This window comes from Capricornis sumatraensis, chromosome 1, assembly GCF_032405125.1.
Source record: "Capricornis sumatraensis isolate serow.1 chromosome 1, serow.2, whole genome shotgun sequence".
In the NCBI taxonomy this organism is placed as follows: Eukaryota; Metazoa; Chordata; class Mammalia; order Artiodactyla; family Bovidae; genus Capricornis; species Capricornis sumatraensis.
Window position 1 is genome coordinate 9,319,125 of NC_091069.1, and position 16,747 is coordinate 9,335,871.

Consider the following 16,747-nt stretch of genomic DNA (forward strand, 5'->3'; position numbering starts at 1 on the left):
TAGACTGCTCAGTTGCTCAGGCGTGTCCAGCTCTGCAACCCCATGGACTGTAGCCTGCCAGGCTCCTGGGTCCACAGAATTTTCCAGGCAAGAATACTGGAGTGGGTTACCATTTCCTACTCCAGGTGATCTTCCTGACCAAGGGATCAAACCCAAGTCTCTTGCATCTCCTGCACTGGCAGGCAGATTCTTTACCACTGCACCACCTGGGAACTCTGTTAATAGACTACATATCTCCAAGTATAACAGCAACAAAACAGATAAAATTGCTAGGAGAAATATCAAAAATATGAATTCACAATCAAAAAAACAAAACCCATGGGCAGAGAAGACAATCAGCAGCGTCAGATAAATTTTAAGTGTCTAGCTCATTGGAAGGGTTAAATTACTAATGAGGTACAGCTGGAGAGAAATTCATGAGCTAAAAAATAGGTTTGAAGAAAATAATCCAAAAGCCATCCCAGAGAGACAAGGAAATGAAAAAGAGTGAGGTCTGCTGGTGCTGCTAAGTCGCATCAGTTGTGTCTGACTCTCTTTTATGTTAGAAGATAATAAAGTGAATATGAACAAAGTAGTTGTCAAATATTGATGGCTGAGAATTTTCCAGAATTGATGAAAGAGAAGCAGCCTCAGGAAATACAAGGAATCCCAACTAGGATTGGGGAAAAGAAAACCTAGATCTGGTTAAACTGCAGAACACCAAAGCATGAGATGATTTTAAAACCAGATAAAGAAAGTCAGATTATCTACCATAGAATGATAGTGATACCAACTCCTGGCTACTCAACAGCAATAATGGGAGGAATGATAATAATAATAGCATGAAATAATATCATTAATGGAATAATAGCGTTAACAAGATGAGAGAAAATAATCTTATACCTAGAATTGTATACTTAGCAAATAATCTTTCAAAAAATGAAAACATAATACTTTTCAGATCAACAAAAACTAAGAGTTACTACCAATAGAACTTAACTGAAACATCTCTTAGAAGAAATAAGAAGCATCTCTAAGAAGAAGCATCTCTAAGAAGAAGCATCTCTAAGAAGAAATCTCTTATTTCAGGAAGAAATAAAATGATCCCAAGAGGAAAAACTGAGGAACAGTAAGGATTAGTAAGCAGATAAAATGGCAAACATAGGTAAATATAAACAAACATTAGGGACAAACAAAGAACAGCTTATAATTTGTAGGATCAAAAAATGTAAAACCAAAATAATGGAATGATAGTATAAAAGGATTACTGAACTGAATGCATTATAAAATTGTGCGTTAGTTAACTATTGCATAACATAGAGCCTCAAAACCTCAGAGGGATACAGCTTTATTTGTTTCTGGTTCATATGTCTAGTGTCTGCTTGGGGTTGGTTAGAAAGCTTTGCTCAGCTTGGCTGGGCTTGCCTGCATGTCTAGAGTCAGCTGATCTAGGGTAGTTTTGGCTGGGAGCCCTGACTCTGTTCCATGTGTCTCTTACTCACCAGCCAGACAATGGGGATAAATTCTCATGGCAATGGTAGGTACACAAAAGAGAGCAATGGAAATGTATGAGCACATTTTCCAAGACTTTAAAAAATATTTTATTGGCTAAAGCAGGTCACATGACTGAGTCCAAGGCTATAGCTATAGTAGTAGTAGTAGCGAAAGTTGCTTAGTCGTGTCCAACTCTTTGGGACCCCATGGACTATACAGTCCATGGAATTCTCCAGGCCAGAATACTGGAGTGGGTAGCCTATCCCTTCTCCAGTGGATCTGCCCAACCCAGGAATAGAACTGAGGTCTTCTGCATTGCAGGTGGATTCTTTACCAACTGAGCTATTCAGTTCAGTTGCTCAGTCATGTGCAACTCTTTGCGACCCCATGAACCGCAGCACGCCAGGCCTCCCTGTCCATCACCAATTCCCAGAGTCTACCCAAGTCTACTCTCATTGAGTCGGTGATGCCATCCAACTGTCTCATCCTCTGTCATCCTCTTCTCCTCCTGCCCTCAATCTTTCCCAGCATCAGGGTCTTTTCCAATAAGTCAGCTCTTTGCATCAGGTAGCCAAAGTATTGGAGTTTCAGCTTCAACATCAGTCCTTCCAATAAACACCCAGGACTGATCTCCTTTAGGATGAACTGGTTGGATCTCCTTGCAGTCCAAGGGACTCTCAAGAGTCTTCTCCAACACCACAGTTCAAAAGCATCAATTCTTTGGCACTCAGCTTTCTTTATACTCCAACTCCTGCATCCATACATGACCACCCAAAAAACCATAGCCTTGACTAGACAGACCTTTGTTGGCAAAGTAATGTCTCTGCTTTTTAATATGCTATCTATGTTGGCCATAACTTTCCTTCCAAGGAGTAAGCATCTTTTAATTTCATGGCTGCAGTCACCATCTCCAGTGATTTTGGAGCCCCCCCAAATAAAGTCAGCCACTGTTTCCACTGTTTCCCCATCTATTTGCCATGAAATGATGGGACTGGATGCCATGATCTTAGTTTTCTGAATACTGAGCTATTAGGGAAGCCCAGGGCTATAGTAGAAGGGAGCTATAAAGGATTATGGCAAAGAGTATGCATAAGAAACCAAAGAATTGGAGCCATTAATTGTATCAGCCAGTTAGAGTGAACCGATTCCACTGTCTATAAAAGTATCGGTTAGCGTTAGACTTCTAATGAAATACGAATGTTAAAATTTCAAGGCTTACTATTTAAAGAATAAAAACCAGAGGAAGAAGAAGAATATTTTTAAAAAGAAGGAAAGTACTTTCCTGGTGGTCCAGTGGTTAAGAATCCACATGCCCACGCAGGAGACACAGGTGCAACCCCTGATATGGGGAAGATTCCACGTGCAACTAAATCCGTGCACCGCAACTACTGAAACCCACGGGCTCTAGAGCCTGTACTCTGCAACAAGAGAAGCCACTGCAATGGGAAGCCCTGGCTCACCGCAACTGGAGAAAGTCAGCACACAGCAATGAAGACTCAGTGCAGCCAAAAGTAAATCAACAAAGTTTTAAAAGGAGAAGGGGCCTTCCCTAGTGGCCCAGTGGCTGTCAATGCAGGGGGTCTGGGTTTGATCCCTGAGCAGGTAACTAGATCCCATATGCCCTGTGTGCTGCAATGGAAGACCCTGCATGCCTCAACGGAGACCTGGCACAGCCAAATAAAAAATACTTTAAAAAATTATGTTGAAAAAAGAAAAAAAAAGAAGGAAAGGGGGAGAAAGGAAGGAAACAAAGGCAGGAATGAAAGAACATAAACAGTGGAAAAATGCAAAGCACAAAATAAAGTGGAAAAATAAATTTAAATAGTTCAGTAATCACAATAAGGCTCCACTGGTGGCTTAGTGGGTAAAGAATCCACTTATAATGCAGGAGACACAGGAGATGCTAGTTTGATCCCTGAGCTGGGAAGATCCCCTGGAGGAGGAAAGACAACCCACTCCAGTATTGCCTAGAAAATTCCGTGGACAGAGGAGTCTAGCAGGCAACAGTCCAAAGAATCGGATGTAACTAAGTGACTAAGCACAGGACAGAATATATGTTTTAAAACCTAAACCATCTAGTTAAAAGATAGATTGTAACACCAACTTTTGAAAAAATTTAGCTATAAGAATTGATGCTTTTGAACTGTGGTGTTGGAGAAGACTCTTGAGAGTCCCTTGGACTGCAAGGAGATCCAACCAGTCCATTCTGAAGGAGATCAACCCTGGGATTTCTTTGGAAGGAATGATGCTAAAACTGAAACTCCAGTACTTTGGCCACCTCATGAGAAGAGTTGACTCATTGGAAAACACTCTGATGCTGGGAGAGATTGGGGGGCAGGAGGAGAAGGGGACGACCCAGGATGAGATGGCTGGATGGCATCACGGACTCGATGGACGTGAGTCTGAGTGAACTCCGGAAGATGGTGATGAACAGGGGGGCCTGGCGTGCTGCGATTCATGGCGTCGCAAAAGAGTCGGACACGACTGAGTGACTGAACTGAACTGAACTGAATGCACAAAGACAAATTCTAAAGTCAAAGAATGGTAAGAGATTCCATGCTGGGTCTCTTTTAGCTGTTTCAACATTGGGCAAGGTAGACTTTGAGGCAAAAGCATTGCTAGAAGTAGTGCAGTGAATTTTATCATTGTCCTTAATAATTTGCAACTCCTGTAAAAGGCCTGTACTTCCCAACCTGTGGACTTCAGGCTTGGTCACTGACACATGAATAGAAGTGATGAACCATCTATTCTTTCCCTCTGCCACAGGCAGGTCACATCCAAGGTGGGGCTGCTCCTTCCACTGGGTCCTTGAATGAAAATAAGTTAGAATGAAGAGTGGGTAGTGCCACAATGACCCCTGTGTGCATGCTCAGTCATGTCCGACTTTTGCCACCCCATGGATTGCTTGCAGCCCACCAGGCTCCTCTGTCCGTGGAATTTTCCAGGCAGGAATACTGGAGTGGATTGCCATTTCCTTCTCCAGGGGATCTTCCTGACCCAGGGATTGAACCCACGTCTCTTGCGCCTCCTGCATTGGCAGGCAGATTCTTTACCATGGTACCACCTGGGAAACCCCACAAATGACCCAAAGGATGTATAACATGAGTGAGAAATTAATCATCATCTTTATAAGCCACTGAGATTTTGAAGTTAGGTGTGGTCATGTGGCTTACTTTGACTAATGTAATATGAAATATGTCAGTTCCAAGTGGATACTTTATGAATGAGTACATGATTCATGCCTAACTTAGCAAAAGATGACTAATAAATATAGGCTACTTTATAATGAGAAAGGTTCAACTCACCAGAAGTACATGATAATTCTAAATTGTGACCATATGATATCGTAGCCTCAAATAATGATATAGAGTAAAAATTGGTAGAAATCCATAGATTCACCATCAGAGTGGAGATTGTGGAATTCATGAGTGTTGCCACAAAATATTTTCTTTCTTTCTCCTGGAGAGGATAGGCCTGCCCCTGAACGTGGATGTGGCCTTGTGGCTTTCTTTGGCCCATGAAAAAGGAATTGAAATGACCTGTGTCACGTTCAGGTGAAAGCGTGGAGAGTCAGTGTGTAGTTCGCCTCCTCACTTTCTCTCCGCCATGGAGACCAGCAATGTTCCAGAAAGTGCCTGCTCCATCAACAAGAGTCCTAGAGTGAAAACGGCAGGTGGGAGATCCCTAAGCTGACCAGAGATAAAAACCCAGTGTTGGGACTGCATGTTTTGGTTTTTTGGTGGCCAGGGCATGTGGAATCTTAGCTCCCTGACCAGGGATGGAACCTGCACCCCTTGCAGTGAAAGGCAAAGTCTTAACTACTGGGCTTCCAGGGAAGTCCCTCAGTCCGCCATTACTACAAAACAATTCACCCCAAAATTCAGTGGCTTGAAACAACACTGATTTATTTTTTCACTTATGTGTCTACAGGTCAGTGAAGTTGGACTCAGCTGAGCAGCTGTGCTTCAGGCTGTGGGTCCACGTGAGCCTGGCTCCTCACGGCAGGTTGGGCTCAGGTCTGCCCATGTGTTTCCATTTTGGGATCCAGCTGAAGGGATGGTAACTACCCAGGGGAAACTCTTCTCATGGAATGCAGAGATGTTAAGAGATGAAGCCTCACTGTGCAAGCGTTTTTTGTCATTTCTGTTAACATCACACTGGCCATAACAAGTCATACGGCTGAGCCCACAGGCAAGGGGTAAGAAAGTGGACTTCACTTCTAGTGAGGGGGATGTGCAAAGTCCCATGGGAAAAGGACACAGGGGACGGTGAGGAATTCGGGCCAATATCTCAGTATATCATCATGACTGTGATATTGGAATGAGAAGAATTCAGGGGGGCATCTATTAATAGAAAAGTGTAGATAAAGAGGAAGGATGAAAAGAACAGAGAGGTATGCAAGTTGGTGAGAGTCCAGGGATCTTTATGGTGTGGCCAGTGAGAAATCTCTGGCGCAGAAAGCAAGAACGTTCATTTACGATAAAAGATATTTCATATGTGAATTTAAGCTGTTTTTTTTTTTCTTTTGACTTGAGTGCTTGTGATGTTAACCTCCCCTCTATCATCCTAGACTTTCAGTAAAGGCTGTTAGACCCACAAAAAGCCCTGCAATAGTGGTGTGTGTGTGTGTGTGTGTGTGTGTGTACATCAAAGGAAGGGTCAAGTTCCTTGGAGACAATGACAGAAATAGAACAAATTCAACATAAGCTGGCACTTAGATCCGGGAGTAACAAGGACAGGTGCTCCCAGGGTACCTGCAGACATCTTGGAAACACACTGAAGTCTCCACAGGAGAAGATGTGGTGGTTTTAGCTGATCATCTGTGTCTTTTTTTTTTTTTTTTTGCCGCACTGCATGTAATGCAGGATCTTAGTACCCTGACCAGGGATTGAACCCGTGTCCCCTGCAGTGGAAGCACAGAGTCTTAACCCCTGGACCACCAGGGAAGTCCCATGATCATCTTTTTCTTTTAGACCCAGGAGTCTTGCTGAAATCTGGGTTATCACTGGGGGAGGATCAGTATCCAGTTCAAGGGAAGTTGAAGGGCACCTGCAGTGCTCTTCACGCCCATCCTTCAGGCACGTACTCTGTAGGAGGTGCTGTGCTGAGCGCTTCACATTCATGACCCTGTTTAACCTCTGCAACGCCGTGCAGCCGGTGATGCTATTGTCTCCACTCTACACACGAGGGATCTGGAGCGCTGGCAGACGAGCAAGCCAGGTGTTCTCATCTGGGAGTGGGAGCCCCCAAAAGTTCTGCCCTTAGATGCTGAAGCAAGGGCCTAGAGGTGGGAATGTGGGGGCTGAGAGGGGATCCCTGGCACTGGTCGCTTGGGGGCACATTCTCCTTTGATGACTCCTCGTGAGGCTCAGGCTCTGATCACTGATGCTTCAGTTGCCTGATGAACAGACTGGCCCCAGCCCTCCCTCCGCTCCCTCTAATATTTTTTCATCATGTTCTTAACAGTTACCATGTCTGTGGGTGTCCAATAGAAACATTGAAATAGTAGGCACTTTTGGAGAATGTGCGCCCCCAGCTAAGCTGCTAGGCTCGGAGAAGTGAAGTGCCTTGCCCAGGTATACAGCTGGTGTGAGACGGGATAGGGTATGGAAACTTGGCCGGACGCACCTCCCCTTTCAAATTCATGAGCTCTGTATTAGTCAGCTTGGGCTGTCATAACAAAGTGCCACAGACTGGTGACTGAAACAACAAAGACTGATCTTCCCACAGTTCTGGAGGCTGGAAGTCCAAGGTCAAGGTGTCACCAGGTTTGGTTTTACCTGAGGCCGCTCTGCTCACCTTTGCCAAGGGCCACCTTCTGGCTATGTTCTCATGGGCAAGAGAACTGGTGTTTCTGTATAGCCTAATATCTTCTTCATATAAGGATGTTATGTGAAAAGCCTACTCTCAGGGTCTCAATTAGCCTTATCACCCCTCTAAAGCCCTGTTCTGCAAATATAGTCACATCCTGAGATCCTGAGGGCTATGGCTTCAACATGTGAATTTGTCAGGGGCACAATTCAGGTCATCTAGCCACTGACTCAAGGTAGTGCTACCTTGCCTCCAAAACCCATAGACTTGTAGAATGTACACCCACTCTCCACCGTGGTATAAACCTGGCCACTGAGACATGAAGAGGAAAAGGGGCTGGCCAGGTTCACACTGGTAGGTTGGAGCAGAGCTGAGACTTGACCCAGATATCTGGGTCCCCCAAAGGTCCCCAGCATCCATGCCCCCGCTTCCCACCAACAGGAAGCTGACTTTCCTTGGGGACTTCACCACCCTTCCCCATTCTCATCCGATGGTTTGAGAGAATTCAGTTTCAGATGAGCCCTGATTTGATTAAGCCAATCAGCTTATCTCATTTTCCTGCCACCATGATGTGTGCAAGGACAAGCCTGTGACCTTATTTGGACATCGCTGGACTTGTGGGAGAGCTCCCAGAAGAGACTCTCTTTTGTGGGGTGGTGTGGGAGGAGATGAGGTCGAGGACTATTGTAGCTGTTTTATTGCAAGGAGAGGAAGACTTGCAATTGCAGGGGCCCCTGTGTGGGGGCTGAAGATGAACTTGACAGCCAGAAGGACTTACAAGAGAGTCAGAGATGGATCAGTTTCTCAATGGGAGTCTGCTTCTAGCCTTAACTTACACTTTCTCTTTATTCTTTGTCAGCTGGAGGCTTTGCTTTTATTTTGATTTGCATTTTTAAAATAATTGAGATAGTCTTAATGGAAGCATAATCTGGAGGGAGTTGCTGGGGGTGTAGCTAGGGGTGCCATTCATCTTTTCTTCCCTCCAGGATTCTGTGTCCACATGTATCAGTAGGAGTTCCAAGTCACAAAGAGCAGGGACTTCTCTGGTCCAGTGGCTGGGACTCTGAGCTCCCAATGCAGGGGGCTCAGGTTTGATCCCTGGTCAGTGAACTAGATCCCACATGCTGTGACTAAGAGCCTAGATGTTGCAACTAAAGATCCTGCGTGCCTCACGAAGCCCTGGCACAGCCAAATTAAAAACAAAAAAGACTCAAGGAACAGAAATGGAGTCGGGCTGATTTTGGCAGTAAAGGAATTCACCAGAAAGGTATGGGTGGCTCACACAGTCCCTAGGAGGCTGGAAAAGCAGGCTTGGTGACTACACAGCTGTGCCCACAATCAGGTCACAGAACTAGAGTGGCCAGGACGCTGCTGCCACCCCCGGGGCCGCCACCATGACCACTGCTGACCGATGCCCCAGGCTGCGCTGTTGCTGCCCTCACGGCCTTGGAAGCTGGTCTTACTGCAACAGCTGCTGCCACCTCCCTGAGCCATGAGACCAACTCAGAGCCTGGTCCTGTGGCTGCTTCCTAGCTGCAAAGGAGGCCGGGAAAATGACACCCAGCCTTAAAGGCTTCTGGAGTGCGGGTAAAGAATCTGCCTGCAACGCAGGACACACAGGAGATACAGCTTCAACCCCCGGGTCAGGAAGATCCCCTGGAGGAGGGAATGGCAACCCACCCCAGTATTCTTGCCTGGAAAATCCCCTGGACAGAAGAGCCTGTCCGAAGTGTCCAAAGGGCGTCAAAGAGTCAGATATGACTGAGCGACCGAGCACACAGGGTGGAAAATGAATTCTGCTTCCTTCCAAGCCTCGTAAAATGAGGAATTCCTCAAAAACAGGATGGGAGTCCTTGCTGGGCAGTCAGAAAAATAGGGCAAATGTTCACGAGATCAAATGGGGACAATAGCTTCAGCAATGTTAGTGGAAATCTGAGTTAGAGAATGTAGCTGGAACCTGGGGCTTCTGACTTCTCCCTCCCCAAAGGGATTGAGTTTCTCTCCTAGTTGTGGGGGAGCCTTTAGACCAGGCAGCCCTTTCCCGAGGGCAGTGATGCTTCGTCTTGCTGAGTTACTGCCTGCAACAGGAGAAGAAACAAGGATGAGCTGTTCTTGAGGGCAGGTCCAGAGGGAGGGCCGTGTCTGAACTTGACCTGAGCCCCACCTCACCGCATGCAGAGGAGGATGGGAAGGGTCTTGTTTCTACTGCTGTTTCCTCTTTGGGGAATGGATGGGAATCTCCTTCCCCAAGAGGAGACAAAGTCGAAAGAGGGTGTGGTGGGATGGGGGTGGGGGGCAGGGGTGGAGATAACTTTCCCAGGGCCGGTGATGCACAGGCAGACGCTTAGGGGACCACGAAGTCGACGCAGACGAGAGAAGTGGACCGAGCATTGGCACGTTAAATATATACGAATATATGTTCTTTTTTAAAAAAGTTACTTCATCTGTGGCTGCGCTGGGTCTTAGCCGCTTTACACGGGCTTTAGCTGGCTGCCGTGAGTGGGGCTACTCTTCATTGTGGGGTGCCTGCTTCTCATTGCAGTGGCTTCTCAGGTTGCAGAGCACAGGCTCTAAGTGTGCGGGCTTTAGAAGTTGTGGTGCTCAGGCTTCTCTGCTCCAAGGCGTGTGGAATCTTCTTGGCCCAGAGACTGAACCCTTGTCCCTTGCATTGGCAGGCAGGTTCTTATCAACTGCACTACCAGGGAAGTACTTAACTTCCACACAGATATCTACACCCTCTTTCTGTTTTGCCACTTTTGATGGACACGTGGCATGCTGGCTCTCTTTTATCTGGTCCTTCTTCAGGTCCTCTCTTTGGCCCCCATGCTCCCCAATTCTGTGTCCTGGAATCTGAGCGATATGGGGAGCCTGGGAGGATCCCTTTGTCTTCTGGCTTCCAGTTGGTGTGGCCCATGGGGGTCACCAGAGGAGACTGGAGGCACGAGGAGAGGAACTTGGAAAAGTCTTTTCCAGGCTCTGTCCACATGGAGTCACCCTGGGCTGACTGCCACCCTTGACCCAGACTCAGCTCCATCAGCAGCGCTTTCTCTCCAGGCCCCCTCCCTGCATCCCTTCAGACTCAGGATGGTAACACTCCCCAGTGTTTATGGCATTGGGGGTTGTATCATTCTTTGTTGCTTTTCCTAAACTCTATCCATACCTTTGTAAATAATCCCACTACTAAACTCTCCTCACCTCCCCAGCTTTGAGCATGTTGTCTATTTCCTGCTGGTACCTCCAAAGATGGAATCAAGGAATGTTTCTCTACCGAAGAACAAAACAAAAGAGCACCTCACATGCAACAGCAAACTGGATTTGAGTTAACTCTCAAACTCCTGACTGAGGGAGACGGTAAGGAATGGTAGGGATTGTGACGAACTGGAAAGCACATGACCTCCCCCACTCCAGCCTGTCGTTGCCATGACAGAGACAGTTCAGCGTTGTCAATTCTTCCCATTTTTTAAAAGTAGCAAAACTTCCAGGTGTAAAGTGAGATCTCTTGATTTTTCCAATGTTTGCTTGACTATTTAGAAATCATGCTGTGAGGCAGATGGTCAATAGGCCGAACTTGGCCCTTGAAGCACCAGTTTGCAGTCTGTACTCTCAGCATATAGCATCCTGCAGAGTCCCAAACCTTACTTGATCAGAAGAGCCTGCGGGGAGGAGCGTTGTGCCGACCATCAGGAAACCCTCAGGGCCCTGGAGGTGGGAGGGAAGCCTGGCCGTGCTATGTCCTCCAAAAAGGCCTAGCGGTGGCACCCATGAGCTTCTAAGTTCTGCAGCTTACAGCCTTTAGTGTCTCCCTGGCTCATCGCGTCTAATATGGGTGTCAGCGGAAAGTAAATTAAATCTGCTAGGCTGTAATCTGCAAATGAAACATTTTGTGGCAGTAACTAAACAGGGCATTATGTTTTAATCGGGTTTTTAAAATGTTGTTTTAAAAATCATTTTATTGTGCAGAAGCTGGTACCCTAAGAGCTATAATTCCTTAACTAACCATATGATAATGTAATACCCTCCAGTATAGATGTTCTTACCAGCCAGGGTGTCTGTTTCAACGCTCTTAAACCTATATATTTTCAGAGTAGAAGCATTCCACCACCTTCCAGTCACTCAAATGGAGAGCCCTGGCAGCAGCTTCTCCATCGGGATTGCCTTTCAACCTGGCTTTGAGAGAGAAACAAAATGATTCATCCTTCCCTCATTTTATCTATCATCTATCTATTTTTTTAAAACAACAAACGGTTATATATTGCTGTCTTAGCGCTTTGCAAACATCAGTCTGATGCATTCTCCTACCAGCTCCTTGAAGAAAGTGCTGTTCTTATCTTGATTTTTACAGATGAGGAAGTTGAGGCACAGACAGGTGGAGTAACTGAGAGAGGTCACCCAGCTGGTGAGTGATGAAGGCGGAGCCTGGCTCCTGAGTCCACGCTCTGAACTACCCAGCTGCGCTTTCTCTTCTTTCCAGCCTGCTCTCAAAGCCCCCAGGTCATTCATCTTTCTGCTTTCTCCTGTTACCTCGGTCTCATCACCTAGACATTCATTATTCTTTTTAACTTTATTTATTTTTAATTGGAGGATAATTGCTTTGCAATGTCGGTTTGGTTTCTGCCATACATCAAGATATATTAGCCATAGGTGTACATATGTCCCCTCCCTTTCGAACCTCCCTCCCACCTCCCACGCTCTTCCACCCCTCTAGGTTGTGACAGAGCCCCAGGTTGAGGTCCCCGAGTCATCCAACAACTTTCCATTGGCTACCGATTTTACACGAGGGAGTGTGTGTGCTTCCATGCTACTCTCTCCATTCATCTCACCCTCTCCTTCCTCCCCCACCCTTGTTCACAAGTCTGTTTCCTAGTCGACATTTCCAGTGCTGCCCTGCAAATACGTTCATCAGTGCCATCTTTCTAGATTCCATATATAGAAGTATTAATATACAATATTTGTTTTCTCTTTCAGACTTCACTCTGTGTAATAGGCTCTAGGTTCATCCACCTCATTAGAATTGACTCAAATGCATTCCTTTCTATGGCTGAGTAGTGTTCCATTGTATATATGTACCACAGCTTCTTTATCCATCTGTCTGTCGATGGACATCTAGATTGCTTCCTATTATGTTGTTTTAAGGATACTGAGAGTCTGCTGTGTGTCAGGTCCTGTGCTAAGTGTTGGAGACCCCACAATGAGTTGTCCCATTATGGCCCCTGCCAAGTGAGGGGCACAGTGTAAAAAAGGGGCACAGCCTGGCAGCCAAGTATCCCTTGGGATAAAGGAAGTGCACCCAGTCCCGCAACAGCCCATGAACACCATTGTCAGGATTAGAAAATGATGCTCCTTGCTCTAGTCACTGTACTGCCACCTGTGGGAGGACAGTCATATAAAGATGAGCATCTGGGACTTCCCTGGTGCTCTGGTGGCTAAGACTCTGCCAGCTCTCCCAAAGCTGGGGGCCTGGGTTCAATCCCTGGTCGGGGAACTATATCCCACAGGCTGCAACTAAAGATGCTGCATGCTGCAAATAAGACCCAGCACCACCAAATAAACAAACAAATAATAAAGACACGCATCTAGGATGACTGTGAACGCGATCTGTGCCCTTGGAGTTGTGCACGACCTTCACAGCGGCATGTGGTGGGCCAGAGGTTGGGGGAAGTGCACACTTTTGTGCTGGAGGAACTGCCAGAGAGACTTCCTGTTGGAGGCTGAGATTCAAAGATGGAGAAGGAATAAGTGGGTGGAGAGCGGGGACCATGCTCCAGGCGGAGGGAAGAGCATGTGAGAAGAGCTCTTGTGGGTGGCTTGGTGCTGTGTCCACCTAGCGAGGTTAGAACACATTTCCCAGAATGCCTTTCCCCACGTGCTCTGGGATAGGGTGGGCTTCAGGGGAACTTTGGGTGAGGTTAGGAAGACAGAGATGAAGCAGCAGCCTTGGTGAGTCAGGAGCTGTTGCAGCTCACATATGTAGACCTGGGGCAACAGACTTAGAAAGGCTGATTGCCCGGCTCCTATGTGCTGTGCTGTGCTTTGTCGCTCAGCCGTGTCCTGCAACCCCTGGACTATAGCCCACTAGGTTCCTCTGTCTATGGGGATTCTCCAGGTAAGAATACTGGAGTGTTTTGCCATGCCCTCCCAAGCCAGGGATCGAACCCAGATCTCCTGTGTTGAGCTCGGATTGTTTACCTTTGAACCACTGGGGAAGCTTGCCCAGCTCCTACAGTCAAGGTCAAATCTCTAAGTTGAATCCCTTAAAATAAAATCATTCCTAGAATCTCTGCTTCTCTGAGCAAAGTGATCAATGGAAGGACTAGTAAGAGATAGGGCTGGAAGGGTAGGCAGGCATTAGTTAGATGGTGAAAAGTCTTGGGGTCATTGATGTGTTTGCTTTACTAAAAAATTGAGGTAGGTAATTCTCTGGCAGTCCAGTGGTTAGGACTTGGTGCTTTCAAGGCCAGGGAGGGAACCAAGCTCCCATAAGACATTTGATGTAGTCAAAAAATATCTTGACATCCTTTTTTTTTGAGAATTAGCTGACCATAAGTATATACATTTAATTCTGGGTTCTGAATTCTATTCCACTGAACCATATGTCTGTTTGTATGCCAGTAACTGAAGGGTTTTAGACAGGAATGACACACTTATTGTGTATTTTAAGACTGAAGAGGGAGAGACCTTCGAGGTCTCTACTTACTGCAGTTGTCCACATGAGAGATGTTTAAGGGATGACGGTGGAGATTTAGAGGAAGGGGCAGGTTCAAGGGCTATTTAGAAGGAAGAATGAACAGTGGGCTCTGGAACTGCCCTACTGGGGTCAAATCCCTGTCCTGCCATGTGTGCATCATGTAAACTTGAACAAAGGTCTTGATTCCCCAGCCTCAGTTTCCTTACCTATAAAATGGGGATATTGACACTGGCCTCAGAGCAGTGTTGCAGGGGCACGAGAGTGCCCATAAAACCCTCAGTGCCCAATGCTGAAAACATGCTCAAGACAGATCAGGGGAGGAGGTGCAGGGGTTGAAGTACTGGAACCTCCGTGGTTCCCCAAAAGTCTTCCAGTTCCTGGATCCAGCTCCTCCTGAAGCCTGCACACATTTGTATGGTTGCAGATGGTGGAATTAGAGGTCCTATTTCATTTTTTTCCCCTGTGGAGATCCAGTTATCTCAGAACTCACTTACTGAAAACTCTCTCCTTTCCCCACTGCTGTGCAGGGCTACCTTGTCATTTATCACGTGCCCACGTGTGGAAAGATCTGTTTCTGGGCCTACCTTCTTCTGCACTGGTTTTTGTATCTATCCTTGTGCTAAAACCATGCCGTCCTGATTAATTAATAAAATAATTAAATAAAATTAGTAATGGTATAGTAATAATAATTTGACAAATAATAATAATTATTAATAAAATCTTTCTCTTAAATCCTGACTCCTGATGCCTGCTGTTCTTGAGTGTCCTAGCTATACTTGGTCAGAGTGGTTTTCAGAAGACCCAGGTCAAATCTTGTTGCTCTGTAGCCTCGACTCCTCCAGTGGCTTCTTAAAAGGAACTGAGGCCAAGGATCGAGCCAGGTGTCAGGAAGGAACGGGAACAGGGCCTGAGGCACTGCTGGAACCCAGACAGCGTTCCTTCTCCAGACCCAAGCAGCTTGACTCTCTCCAGCTTGCACTCTCTTTCATGTCTTTATTATAGAGATCAACGTCCCTCTCTGGCTACTTTCTGTGAGATTTGCTGATTATCTAGAACCTCGACAAGAAAAGGGCCGCCAGGAGCCAACCCTGCAAGCAGGACTCTCTCCTTGAGAGGGATGTGTGTGTTGGGGGGAGGGATTGGCTTCTTAAACATCAATTGTTTTATCCCAGGACACAGTCCATTACTTAGAATAAATAAAGCCATGCTTCATTGGCCCTAAGCCTGCACTTCCCCTGTATCCATACCTTTTGCCACATAACTCAAGGTCCTTCCCACTTACTCCCCATCCTTCCTTGGTCTTTGCTCTGTGAAACATGGGTGAAAGAGGCCTTGTGCTTTAGCCTGACCCTCTTGTGCTCGGCAGCCTGCTGGCCCAAGGAGAATGAGAGACATGTGGAATGACCACAGAGGCCCCTGCAGCCTCAAGCAGAGCAGTCCAGGGGACCCCAGACTTGCTCAGCCAAACCCAGCCAACCTGTGGAGGTGTGCGTGATTATGAACAACTGCTGTTAAAGCCACAGGATTTTAGGACGGTCTATTAAGGGGTAGTGACAAACTGGTACAGTATCTTCGATGGACTGGATATGGGAGGATGTCACCATAGGGGTCGCAGGCTCAATCTGCGGCATGGGAAAGTTCATCACCAGCCTGGGGCCGCAAGAGAAGTTAATGATCCGGGCTCTGTGATGCCTTGATCTCCAAAGAGCCATTTATACAAAACTGTTTCCTTCTATCAACCATCAGGGGTTTCCCAGGTGGTGCTACTGGTAAAGAATCTGCCTGCCAATGCAGGAGACATAAGAGACATGGGTTCCATCCTGGGTTGGGAAGAGCCCCTGGAGGAGGGCATGGCAACCCAATTCAGTATTCTTGCTGGAGAATCCTATGGACAGAGAAGCCTGGTAGGCTATACTCCATAGTGTCGCAAAGAGTCGGACATGACTGAAGCAACGTAGCACACATCAACTGTCAGGACCAAAATACTGCACTATGAGTGCAGGTGGGTGAGGGCACACAGACACAGCATTAATTCAAGTATAGAATGAGGTTATAGCCCTTGAAAAAGAGGTAAAGTATTAACAGCTAATGAGTATGCTGTTTACGAGATGTCAAATCATGGGCTAAGGACCTCAGCCCAGACTCCTGTGCCCAACATAACACTTTCCATGGGTACCCATGGCAACTCAGATTCAACATGGGCTGAATGTGGGGGCTCCTTTTTATTCTTCTTTCCAGGCTTCTTTCACTGCATAGATTTGGAGGAGATGGGGTTGACCCCACTCCGAACTCTAGGAATAGGCCCTGATGGATTTCAACCCTGTCTGCACATTACAATCACCTAGGGGAACTCTTCAAATGCCCTGGCCTAGGCTTTAGCCCAAGGGACTCAAATGTGCAATTGGGTTTAAAAACCTGGTTTAACCCACTCAAGAAGTCATTTCTCCTTGGCCTTAATTAATTCAAGTAGCCACGTCTGAAGTAATAAAGCTTCCCCAGGCCACAGCCATTAGTACAGAAATAGGCATAAAGCCCACTTTAGACCAGTGTGAGATATGAGGATAAGTTACTGGCACTTTAGGGAAAGAGTATTTCTAGTCCCCCAAGGGAGCCGCAGCTGGCCCTTTCTCACCTTCTCAGCTGGGTCGGTGCAAATGTGAGACTGGAGCTCCTGCAGCCATTCTGTCAGCATGAGGGGAGCAGCCGCCAGGGGACACTGACACTGCGGAAGGCAAAACCAGAAGAGAAAAGAAATAGGGTACTCAGTGACATCACTGG